At 47.2% G+C, this 10,194-nt stretch overlaps 1 non-coding gene across 1 annotated transcript in view; it reads left to right on the top strand.

Moving 5' to 3' along the window:
- The window catches only part of LOC123764691 (uncharacterized), a 21,875-nt gene that overhangs the window by 1,059 nt on the left and 10,622 nt on the right, over positions 1-10,194 (top strand). The window lies entirely within an intron of this gene.

Raw genomic sequence — 10,194 nt, 5'->3', positions numbered from 1 at the left:
CAGTGCCTCGCTGACGACCTTTGTTCGCATCGCGGCTCCCTAAATGCTTCACCCACGTGCAGTAATACACACAAATTATCGCCAACAGAACCTGAACACCTAACCTACGCCTACACTGAATTTTCGTTATACAATATTAATTTATACAAGAGAACAAACCTATTTGTATTACCTAGTATGTTAGCACTTATGAAGGCGCCTCTTGGGACGGCCGCCGCTCTAACGAGCCTGGCCTGAGGACCGGTGTTGAACGAGACTCGACTGATTAACTTTGCCCAACCGGCGCCCAACCGCATAGATGCATTCATCAATTTTAATATGCTGTATATTCAAATATTTGTCTAATGTATGAGGTAATATTTCATACAAGTGTATGTTGAATAGATATGTATGTCTAACCACCTGACCCAAGTTAGGTGGTTAGATTCAATTGGCGTTATTGGTATTTGAAGAACGTGAATGAAGTGTTTAGAGAGGAGATTCAGGCAGACGACGTAAACGATGCTCTGCTAGAGAAAAATACTTAGCCAAGTTAAGTCATTTGCAGGCGCTGTTTAATTCATAAACGAGGGTGGGGGGGGGGGGTGTGTTAGCGACGGGATTAACGAGCATTTGTCTTTGTTGGCGAGGACGGGCGGGCTGCCTTTGTTGGCGAGGACGGGCGGGCTGCCTTTGTTGGCGAGTGAACATCCCCCCCCCCCTCCCGTAGACACATCAGTAGACAGCGTCACTCATCCCGTGAGTGTGTATAATGCCATAAGATTATAACGACATAATAACGGTAATATCTAAAGGCCTTCTGGCCTATACAAGGCACTATACCTACTTCTATCCACCCAAATGCATCCATACAGCTCTTAACTCACGGTTGAAACACATCTGCCGTCACACACCCTTGTTACCCGGCAACATGTTCCAACAAAACAACTCCAGGTCTTGACCAGTATTTACCCGGGTCTTAATCAGTATTTACCCAGGTGTTAACTATATGTAAACCTCTCCAATTAATATCCATCGTTTTTAGTTCCACTGTGTTAATTTTTTTTAAAGCCTTGTTTATGTTCACTACTATCGTCTGTCGCTTAACCTTCTAATCTCTAGGAAGACGAAAAGTAAGGAAGGCTTCATAGTAAATGTTTAAACATCCGCTTAAGGAAAGTTTCTACTTCCTGGGGAATAATTTTTCTCCCTTTCTCTGTACGCGTTGAATAGAATTTTCTTGTACTGTACAGTGATCAAACCTGAACTGTATAATCTAAATGGGGGCGTGACGGGAGGAAGATATAACTCGACAACATTAGAGGCGAGGATGCTAAAAATATATTGCAAGTATATAAAATATATTAATATAATATATTAAAAGTATGTAAAAAAAATATACTACAAATATATTTTGGAATCCTGTTGGCGTTATATTTTTGCATGTATGAATTATTCTTAAAGGTTAAGATCCCTACTTATTTCATGGATTTTTTTCATTCAGATTTCGCAATTTCACTGTTCAGCTGATGTCTGACGAGTCTTATTACCTGACTCCAAAACACTACCTTTTTCAGCATTAAAATAGTGCGAATCTTTCTACAATTTTAAAAGCCTGTCTAGATTGTTTTAACGCAAGTCAGTGTGCTTTTTAATTTGATTTACTCAATTTTTATGAGTCTGGAAATTGACAAGTGATGGTGTTCAATCATGTGTAAAACAAATTTACATACATGATAAACAGATCTTAGGAGAGATTGCGACACCACTTGAAACATTTTTTCCCCACTCGGGTTAAACTTACTTTATCCTAATTCTGGTTTCTATGCAAAACCAAGCTCTAATCCAGCTTAGGATAACCCGAGGAGTCCAATACCAAATGCCTCTCGACAGTTTCTCCTGTATGGCAGAGTCTCCTGTATGATCACAAGTCCAGCACGCTGGACTTGTGATCCTGTGGTCCCGGGTTCGATCCCGGGCGCCGGAGAGAAACAATGGGCAGAGTTTCTTTCACCCTATGTCCCTGTTACCTAGCAGTAAAATAGGTACCTGGGTGTTAGTCAGCTGTCACGGGCTGCTTCCTGGGGGTGGAGGCCTGGTCGAGGACCGGGCCGCGGGGACACTAAAAAGCCCCGAAATCATCTCAAGATAACCTCAAGAAGATGGCACATTTGTTAAAGTCAAGGCTTAAAATGTCTCGATCCTTTCCACTATTAATTGCTTTAAATTAGCTAGAAAATACAGTAAATGTGATAATTATGAGCCGCCCTTAGTAAAGCCATGTTCTGAAACCTTTATTACCGTTGTTAAAGATGCTAACAAATGTCTTATACGGTGATCGATTAAAGCAGTTTATCAACCATAGACGTCACGCTAATTTGGGGTCGAGTTCGACGCAAGTAATTGATCTCCCATGAAGATCGACACCACGATTGCAACCCTCCATGACTCGGTCCGCTGCTCGACTCTTGATACTTGATGAAATACGCAACACAAACAACAACCCTGGCAAACATGTCATGTGTATCATATTGCATCTTGACTTGTCAAGGATTTGCCAGTTTTGAAAACGTTTCTTGACGGTGACGAACACACAGCTGGTGTGGCGGTCAGGGGTCGAGGGCACTTATAGGGGGGGGGGGGAGGACAAGACTAATTATCAGGGGAAAGCACTAAGCCATTACGACTATATAACACTGAGAAGGAATCAGGATAAGGATTGGGGGTGGGCCCGGGGGGGGGGGGTGTAAAGTGCCAAACGGCTTATACGGTAAGATTGAATGCTGACTTACATGATGCGAGAAAGTTGCTCTGCCGTCCAGCCCAAATGATGGCTGTGGACGCTGTGTTAGGGGGGAGTGATGGCTGTGGTCGCTGTGTTACGGGGGAGTGATGGCTGTGGTCGCTGTGTTAGGGGGAGTGATGGCTGTGGTCGCTGTGTTAGGGGGAGTGATGGCTGTGGTCGCTGTGTTAGGGGGAGTGATGGCTGTGGTCGCTGTGTTAGGGGGGAGTGATGGCTGTGGTCGCTGTGTTAGGGGGGGAGTGGTGGCTGTGGTCGCTGTGTTAGGGGGAGTGGTGGCTGTGGTCGCTGTGTTAGGGGGGAGTAATGGCTGTGGTCGCTGTGTTAGGGGGGAGTGATGGCTGTGGTCGCTGTGTTAGGGGGGGAGTGATGGCTGTGGTCGCTGTGTTAGGGGGGGGAGTGGTGGCTGTGGTCGCTGTGTTAGGGGGAGTGGTGGCTGTGGTCGCTGTGTTAGGGGGGGAGTGGTGGCTGTGGTCGCTGTGTTAGGGGGGAGTGGTGGCTGTGGTCGCTGTGTTAGGGGGGAGTGGTGGCTGTGGTCGCTGTGTTAGGGGGGAGTGATGGCTGTGGTCGCTGTGTTAGGGGGGAGTGATGGCTGTGGTCGCTGTGTTAGGGGGGAGTGATGGCTGTGGTCGCTGTGTTAGGGGGGGAGTGGTGGCTGTGGTCGCTGTGTTAGGGGGGAGTGATGGCTGTGGTCGCTGTGTTAGGGGGGGAGTGGTGGCTGTGGTCGCTGTGTTAGGGGGAGTGGTGGCTGTGGTCGCTGTGTTAGGGGGGGAGTGATGGCTGTGGTCGCTGTGTTAGGGGGGAGTGGTGGCTGTGGTCGCTGTGTTAGGGGGGAGTGATGGCTGTGGTCGCTGTGTTAGGGGGAGTGATGGCTGTGGTCGCTGTGTTAGGGGGGGAGTGGTGGCTGTGGTCGCTGTGTTAGGGGGAGTGGTGGCTGTGGTCGCTGTGTTAGGGGGAGTGGTGGCTGTGGTCGCTGTGTTAGGGGGGGAGTGATGGCTGTGGTCGCTGTGTTAGGGGGGGAGTGGTGGCTGTGGTCGCTGTGTTAGGGGGGGGAGTGATGGCTGTGGTCGCTGTGTTAGGGGGGGGAGTGATGGCTGTGGTCGCTGTGTTAGGGGGGAGTGATGGCTGTGGTCGCTGTGTTAGGGGGGGAGTGATGGCTGTGGTCGCTGTGTTAGGGGGGGGAGTGGTGGCTGTGGTCGCTGTGTTAGGGGGGGGGAGTGGTGGCTGTGGTCGCTGTGTTAGGGGGGGGGAGTGGTGGCTGTGGTCGCTGTGTTAGGGGGGGGAGTGGTGGCTGTGGTCGCTGTGTTAGGGGGGGAGTGGTGGCTGTGGTCGCTGTGTTAGGGGGAGTGGTGGCTGTGGTCGCTGTGTTAGGGGGGGAGTGGTGGCTGTGGTCGCTGTGTTAGGGGGGAGTGATGGCTGTGGTCGCTGTGTTAGGGGGGAGTGATGGCTGTGGTCGCTGTGTTAGGGGGGAGTGATGGCTGTGGTCGCTGTGTTAGGGGGGGAGTGGTGGCTGTGGTCGCTGTGTTAGGGGGGAGTGATGGCTGTGGTCGCTGTGTTAGGGGGGGAGTGGTGGCTGTGGTCGCTGTGTTAGGGGGGAGTGGTGGCTGTGGTCGCTGTGTTAGGGGGGAGTGGTGGCTGTGGTCGCTGTGTTAGGGGGGAGTGATGGCTGTGGTCGCCCTGATTAAGGGGGGTGGTAAGCGATGTGATTATCACCCCCTCTCCCCCCCCCCCCCGCCTAACCCCACGCCCCCTCTCCCCCCCTCGTTACTATCACAAGTTGTTGCCCACTGATAAGATACCACTGATACACCGCTGGTGTGTGAGCACCTCTCACCAGTGTCCACCAGTGACGGTACAGGACAACCTGTTGCAGGTTACTAACCACCAGCGCCACACCCTAACAGGTTGGTAGATCATAAGTTTATGCTCATTTAACTCGACAAATAATTGAATAGGCTAAAAAAAAATGGCTTCCTTTGGCAGGCTAATTTGAGAAGCGTGAAGTCTTAAGTGGTTGTGCTTGGCCACAAGCGGATGTATCCGGCCCACACACCCTACCTAGAGGATGTAGTAGGCATCCTTCAGTCTCGGGAGACTATGGAGTTGGGTACAAAGCCAGGGTAGATCGATATGGAGGAGAAGCTGTTACCCATGCAGCAGGTCCCTTCCCCTCCCTCTCCACGTTGCTGAAATTATCTAATGGAAACGCAAATGTCAATACACATGGTTCCAACACCGTCGCAGGGAAGGGGAAAATCTACTATTGGAAGTAGATTTTCTCGAATCCCAAGGAACGTGTAAATTACGTTGCTTTAAACTTCATTAAAGAGCCGGATTATCGACGCACTGTTCGTGACTCTTAACTGAGGTGTACCTCAGTTAAGAGCCACGAATCGACGCTAAAGACTAAATCGTCCGGATTCCGGTGCTTGAGCGGGATTAAAAGCACCGAAATATGAACAGTTTTCTCCGGCTAATGAGTATGGGCTTTGACATGTGAGCGGGGCTGCCTACGTTCGTACGTTTTAGGCCAGACAGATCCACTTTTTAGACGTGACCGTCGTCGTACAGGGAACGGTCTGGTCGGACGGACGACGCCCTTCTGTTTGCCGTTGGAACTTTTGTTTCTCTTTGCTGGGTTGCTTTTGTTGACGTTCGTGAGGAAGCTGGCTGGCGACTTGTTGGTCCGTTCGTCTAGTGTTAGGCGTTCCCAGCCACCCGCGCCCGCCCCCCTGTGGCAGCGGTCCTGGTTCACTAATACACTGACACCCCCCAACCTGGATATGTACCCCCTAGAGCTCAGATTGTAAACTGAGAACGTAGCCTACTGCACCAAAAGAGCCTCAAGGCAGCCGTCTTAGGGACAACAGAGCTTTACTTGGGTACCATTAGGAAAGGATAAATATAATACTAATTTGTTTCGACATAAGAACCCCCTAAAAAATTCAAACATTTTATGTGAATTGGATAAATTTTGATTTAGGAAAGACCTGGGTAAATACTGGTTTGGAAAAAGGCGTTGTGGATATATGGAACAGGTTATTGGGTAACATAAGACATGGCATTACAGGATTGTTTCAAGCGTTGGTTAGACATTAAGAATGAATTTGGGGGGATATGAATAGCTGCTGCCTCGTAGGGTCCAATAGCTGCTGCCTCGTAGGGTCCAATAGCTGCTGCCTCGTAGGGTCCAATAGCTGCTGCCTCGTAGGGTCCAATAGCTGCTGCCTCGTAGGGTCCAATAGCTGCTGCCTCGTAGGGTCCAATAGCTGCTGCCTCGTAGGGTCCAATAGCTGCTGCCTCGTAGGGTCCAATAGCTGCTGCCTCGTAGGGTCCAATAGCTGCTGCCTCGTAGGGTCCAATAGCTGCTGCCTCGTAGGGGCCAATAGCTGCTGCCTCGTAGGGGCCAATAGCTGCTGCCTCGTAGGGGCCAATAGGTCGTCTATGGTTTTGTTAATTCTTACGTTATGCACTTAATGACTCGAGTGCCACACTGGCTTGCTGTCTCGTCCACAATTTAACATTTAAAGTTGACATTTTAACCTGAAGGGTAAATTTATAGCTTGTACTTTTAACTCCTTAAGAACCATGTCTTATGTTGATCTTAAGTATTTATGCAAATGCTCCTCTTTTAATAGTTACTTAATCTTGAGTGTTAATTCCAGTACTCAAAATGGTTTAACATTTTGGTGAGTGATCAGAACACGTTCATGACCTTGGCAGATAAGAACGACTGGGCACCATACCCTATCTGCTCGGCCCTCCCCTTTTTGTTGGGAGGAATAAATCGGTTTTTAATTACATAATTACCCGGTGATTAGTACCCTGTTCACCAAACTATAATATGGGACCTGGTTGTAAAGCAACTGCCGGGTGGTGTTCCAGGGAGAACCAGTATGGGGGGGGGGGAAGGAAGGAAGAGGGGGCAAGGGGTCGTCTTGAACATGTTATCCTGTTAACAGGAATCGTCATCTTCCTCTGTATTCACCCGTTAATAAATATGGACCAGGAACAACAGGGCTGGAGTCGTGTCTTGCATTCTTGGTCAACTGCTTTGATTACATTCCTCTCTTCTAATCTCTCTCATTGCAAGTGAATGTCGCGTTAGTGTGTCTGTCGTCTTCAAAAGTCAAGATCTCATTTCTGCCTTCTCCCAAATATTGGTCTTGGTCTATAGGAGTGTTAATATATGGTCTCCTTCAATCTTTATATTCTGAGATAAACCTATTCTCGTTATTTTTTCAAAGGTTGATGAGAGATTACCTAATTCCATTATATTGTTCTTTAACACACTGTTCTACGTTCTCTGCTCAGTCGAGCTCAGTTGTGCGTCGGTCCCTGTACCTAGGCTCACCTTGGTTTATCAACCATTTAATCGCAGTTTGTACTGATTAGATAATCTTGGTACCCAGCCAGTGACCAGGACACAGGTACACTTATTGATGGTTGTGGGAGGCGTCTCGGTGGGAGGGGGTGTTATAGGAGTGTTTTGTGGGGGTGTTGTGGAGGTGTTTTGTGGGGGTGGGGGTGTTGTGGTAATTGACTGTGTCGGGGAGAAAGAAGGGGGTTGGGGGGTTGGAAGCTGGTTCTCTGAAATGGTTGGAATTTAGACTGTCTTGTTGGGACGTTCAGACTGACTGGAGGGGGAAGGGGTTAAGACTGACAGTGTTTAGTAGAAGCTGGCTGTCTAAGGTGGTGTGGGTGGGGTGGGGAGGGCGTTTGGAAGTTGGGTGTGGCTGTAAGATGTATGGGAGCTGGCTGGCACCACCCCATCTTGGAAGGTGGGTGGAGAGAGCTGGGTGTTGAGCCAACATTACTATTCCCGTGTCGAGTGGTTTGATCATCCACGATAACACGTATCAGCGTTATTCAGTCATGTTAATCAGTCGTTATCGTGCATTATCGCCACCCTGAGGTGGCTCTAGGGCCCGGGGGGGGGGGGCAACAGTGCCCGGGGCGTTGACGATTGCAAAATGGAGAGTTGTCTCTTGTAAGAGCACCGTTGGTTGAGAGATGTTGCTAGTTCTAGCTCGTTCCCAACTTGTCCCGTGAAACAGACACTTGGAGCTGCCACGTCTGGGTCACGAGATCTTCTGCTGTTTCAGTAATTCTTGTGAGTTCAGTTGTGTCAATTTATAAACAAGGAAATCAAACGGTGGAAGGCCCTCCCTCCCCCCCCCCCTTGTTTACCTCACGTGATTCCAATTAGTTTGTCTAACTTACTCTTGAAACAATCCAGTAATGCTTCGCCTTTAATCTAAACTATTAAACTAAATTAAAATCTTATTTATAGCTCCTTTATTCCCTTTCATCCATTTGCATATTAGTCGTGTCTAATTGTTTATGGACAACGTATATTAAGTTTATTTAATTTGTTTAAACAAGGAAGACTTTCAGTTGCTTTCCATCTCTGTTAGTACAACACTTAGATACAGTACACATCAGTGCTTCTCCAGTCTCTTTGGCGTGGCGGTAAAACACACTCCTGGCGCTTCGCGAGCGTTTGTCCTGGGTTCGTATCTTGGTCAGGGAGGGTTGACTGGGCGCCAATCCTTAACTGTAAGCCTCCGTTCACCCAGCAGTAAATGGGTACCTGGTTGTTGAACGATTTGGCGGGTCGTGTTCCGGGGGAAATTAGGATTGAGGAGCTGCCCGAAGCGCTATGGGTGCCCGTGACTTTAAAAGAATGTAAGAACTATTGTATGTTTAAATAAAAACAAATAAGAGACCAAAAGTAAACTGCATAATCCTCGAGTTCTAACAGAAGCAAAGTAAAGGTTAAGAACAGCTTCAGAAGTGCCATTGATAAAGAAGACCTTGATTAAGAAGACCTTGACAAGGCCACCTACAGACGCCCTAAGGACAGCAAACTCATTTGCCTTGTTGGAGGACGAGTGCTGTGGTGAGCCTGCAGTTCACTCGGAACGGAAACCAGCGAGGAGCGGCGGAGCGCAGGCCCCTCAGGCTGATCAGAAAGTTAAGGAGGTACCGAAGCGAATTTTGGTTGTGGGAGATTCCCAGGTGAGGTATTTAGACAGAACGTTTTGTGCCAGAGATAGGGGGAACAGATTAAGGGTTTGCTATCCGGAAGCTGGAATTGGTGATATTGTTGGAAACATGAATGATATTATGACGGGAAATGGGAACAAACCCATTATTTGTATTAGTGCAGGGGGTAATGATGTTGGGCGAGTTAGGAGTGAGGAACTAATACAGAGATTCAGGACAGCCATTGAATTAGTTAGGAGCAAGGGAGGAATCCCGATCATATGTGGCATTCTTCCAAGAAAGGGAGTGGGAAATGAATGGATGTCGAGGGCACTTGGTGTCAATTGCCGGCTGGAAAGATATTGCAAATCAAATGCAATATCTTTCATAGACAACTGGGAACACTTCTATGGAAGAAATGAAATGTATGCTCGTGATGGGGTGCATCTATCCAGAGCTGGGGTTGTTGCTGTTGCGAACTCGTTGGAACCAGTGGTTAGAGGTGTTTGTTTGGGTTTAAACTGTTAGTAGATAGTGGTATGGGAATTGATTTGGAGGAAGGAGGTAATAAAAGTATGTGTTCGTGGGAGAAAAGAATTGGCAAAATGATCAGGGAAAGAAAAGGGCCTCAAAATAACAATTCACTTAGGGTATATTACACTAACAGTAGAAGTCTAAAAAATAAAATTAACGAATTAAATGCTCTTGTCTGCACAGAAAAAATAGATATTATTGCACTTACCGAAACTTGGATGAATGTAGAAAATAGAGAACTATTAGCTGAATATCAAATAAATGGATTTAAACTATTTCACACAGATAGATATATTAGACGAGGAGGGGGAGTAGCCATATATGTTAGGGACAATTTGAAATGTAGTCTCAAAGAGAGAATCAAAACCGAGCCCCACACAAACTATTTGGATAGAATTAAACGAAAAAGCAAATAATATTATAATAGGAGTTATATATAGGCCACCAAATTTAGACAGAATGGAAGCAAAGCATCTATGGGATGAAATACCTAGAGCATCTAGATCTAACAATATTTGTCATGGGTGACTTAAATTTTAGTGGAATAAACTGGGTGAACAGTTTTAACAGGGAATAGTGAAGCAGAAGATTTTCTAGAATTAATTGACGATTGCTTTCTTACGCAACACATTAAGGAACCAACGCGGGAAAATAATATTTTAGATTTAGTGTTAACTAACAGGGAAACACAAATTAATGACATCGAAATAGGGAGTGAGCTAGGAAACAGTGATCACAAAGTAATCAGATTTAGCATAGAATGGAATAGACCTGTAGGAGAAAATTCTGTTAAAGTGCCAGATTTTCGAAAAGCTGATTTTAATAGCTTAAGAAATTTTTTGGGTCAAATAGATTGGAAAGTCTTGGGTATGGGGTGTGGGCCGGTCTTGGAG

The sequence above is a fragment of the Procambarus clarkii genome, chromosome 48 (genome assembly GCF_040958095.1).
Source record: "Procambarus clarkii isolate CNS0578487 chromosome 48, FALCON_Pclarkii_2.0, whole genome shotgun sequence".
Classification (NCBI taxonomy): Eukaryota; Metazoa; Arthropoda; class Malacostraca; order Decapoda; family Cambaridae; genus Procambarus; species Procambarus clarkii.
Note: the sequence above shows the minus strand (reverse complement) of the source record. Positions and strands in the feature narration are given on the sequence as shown.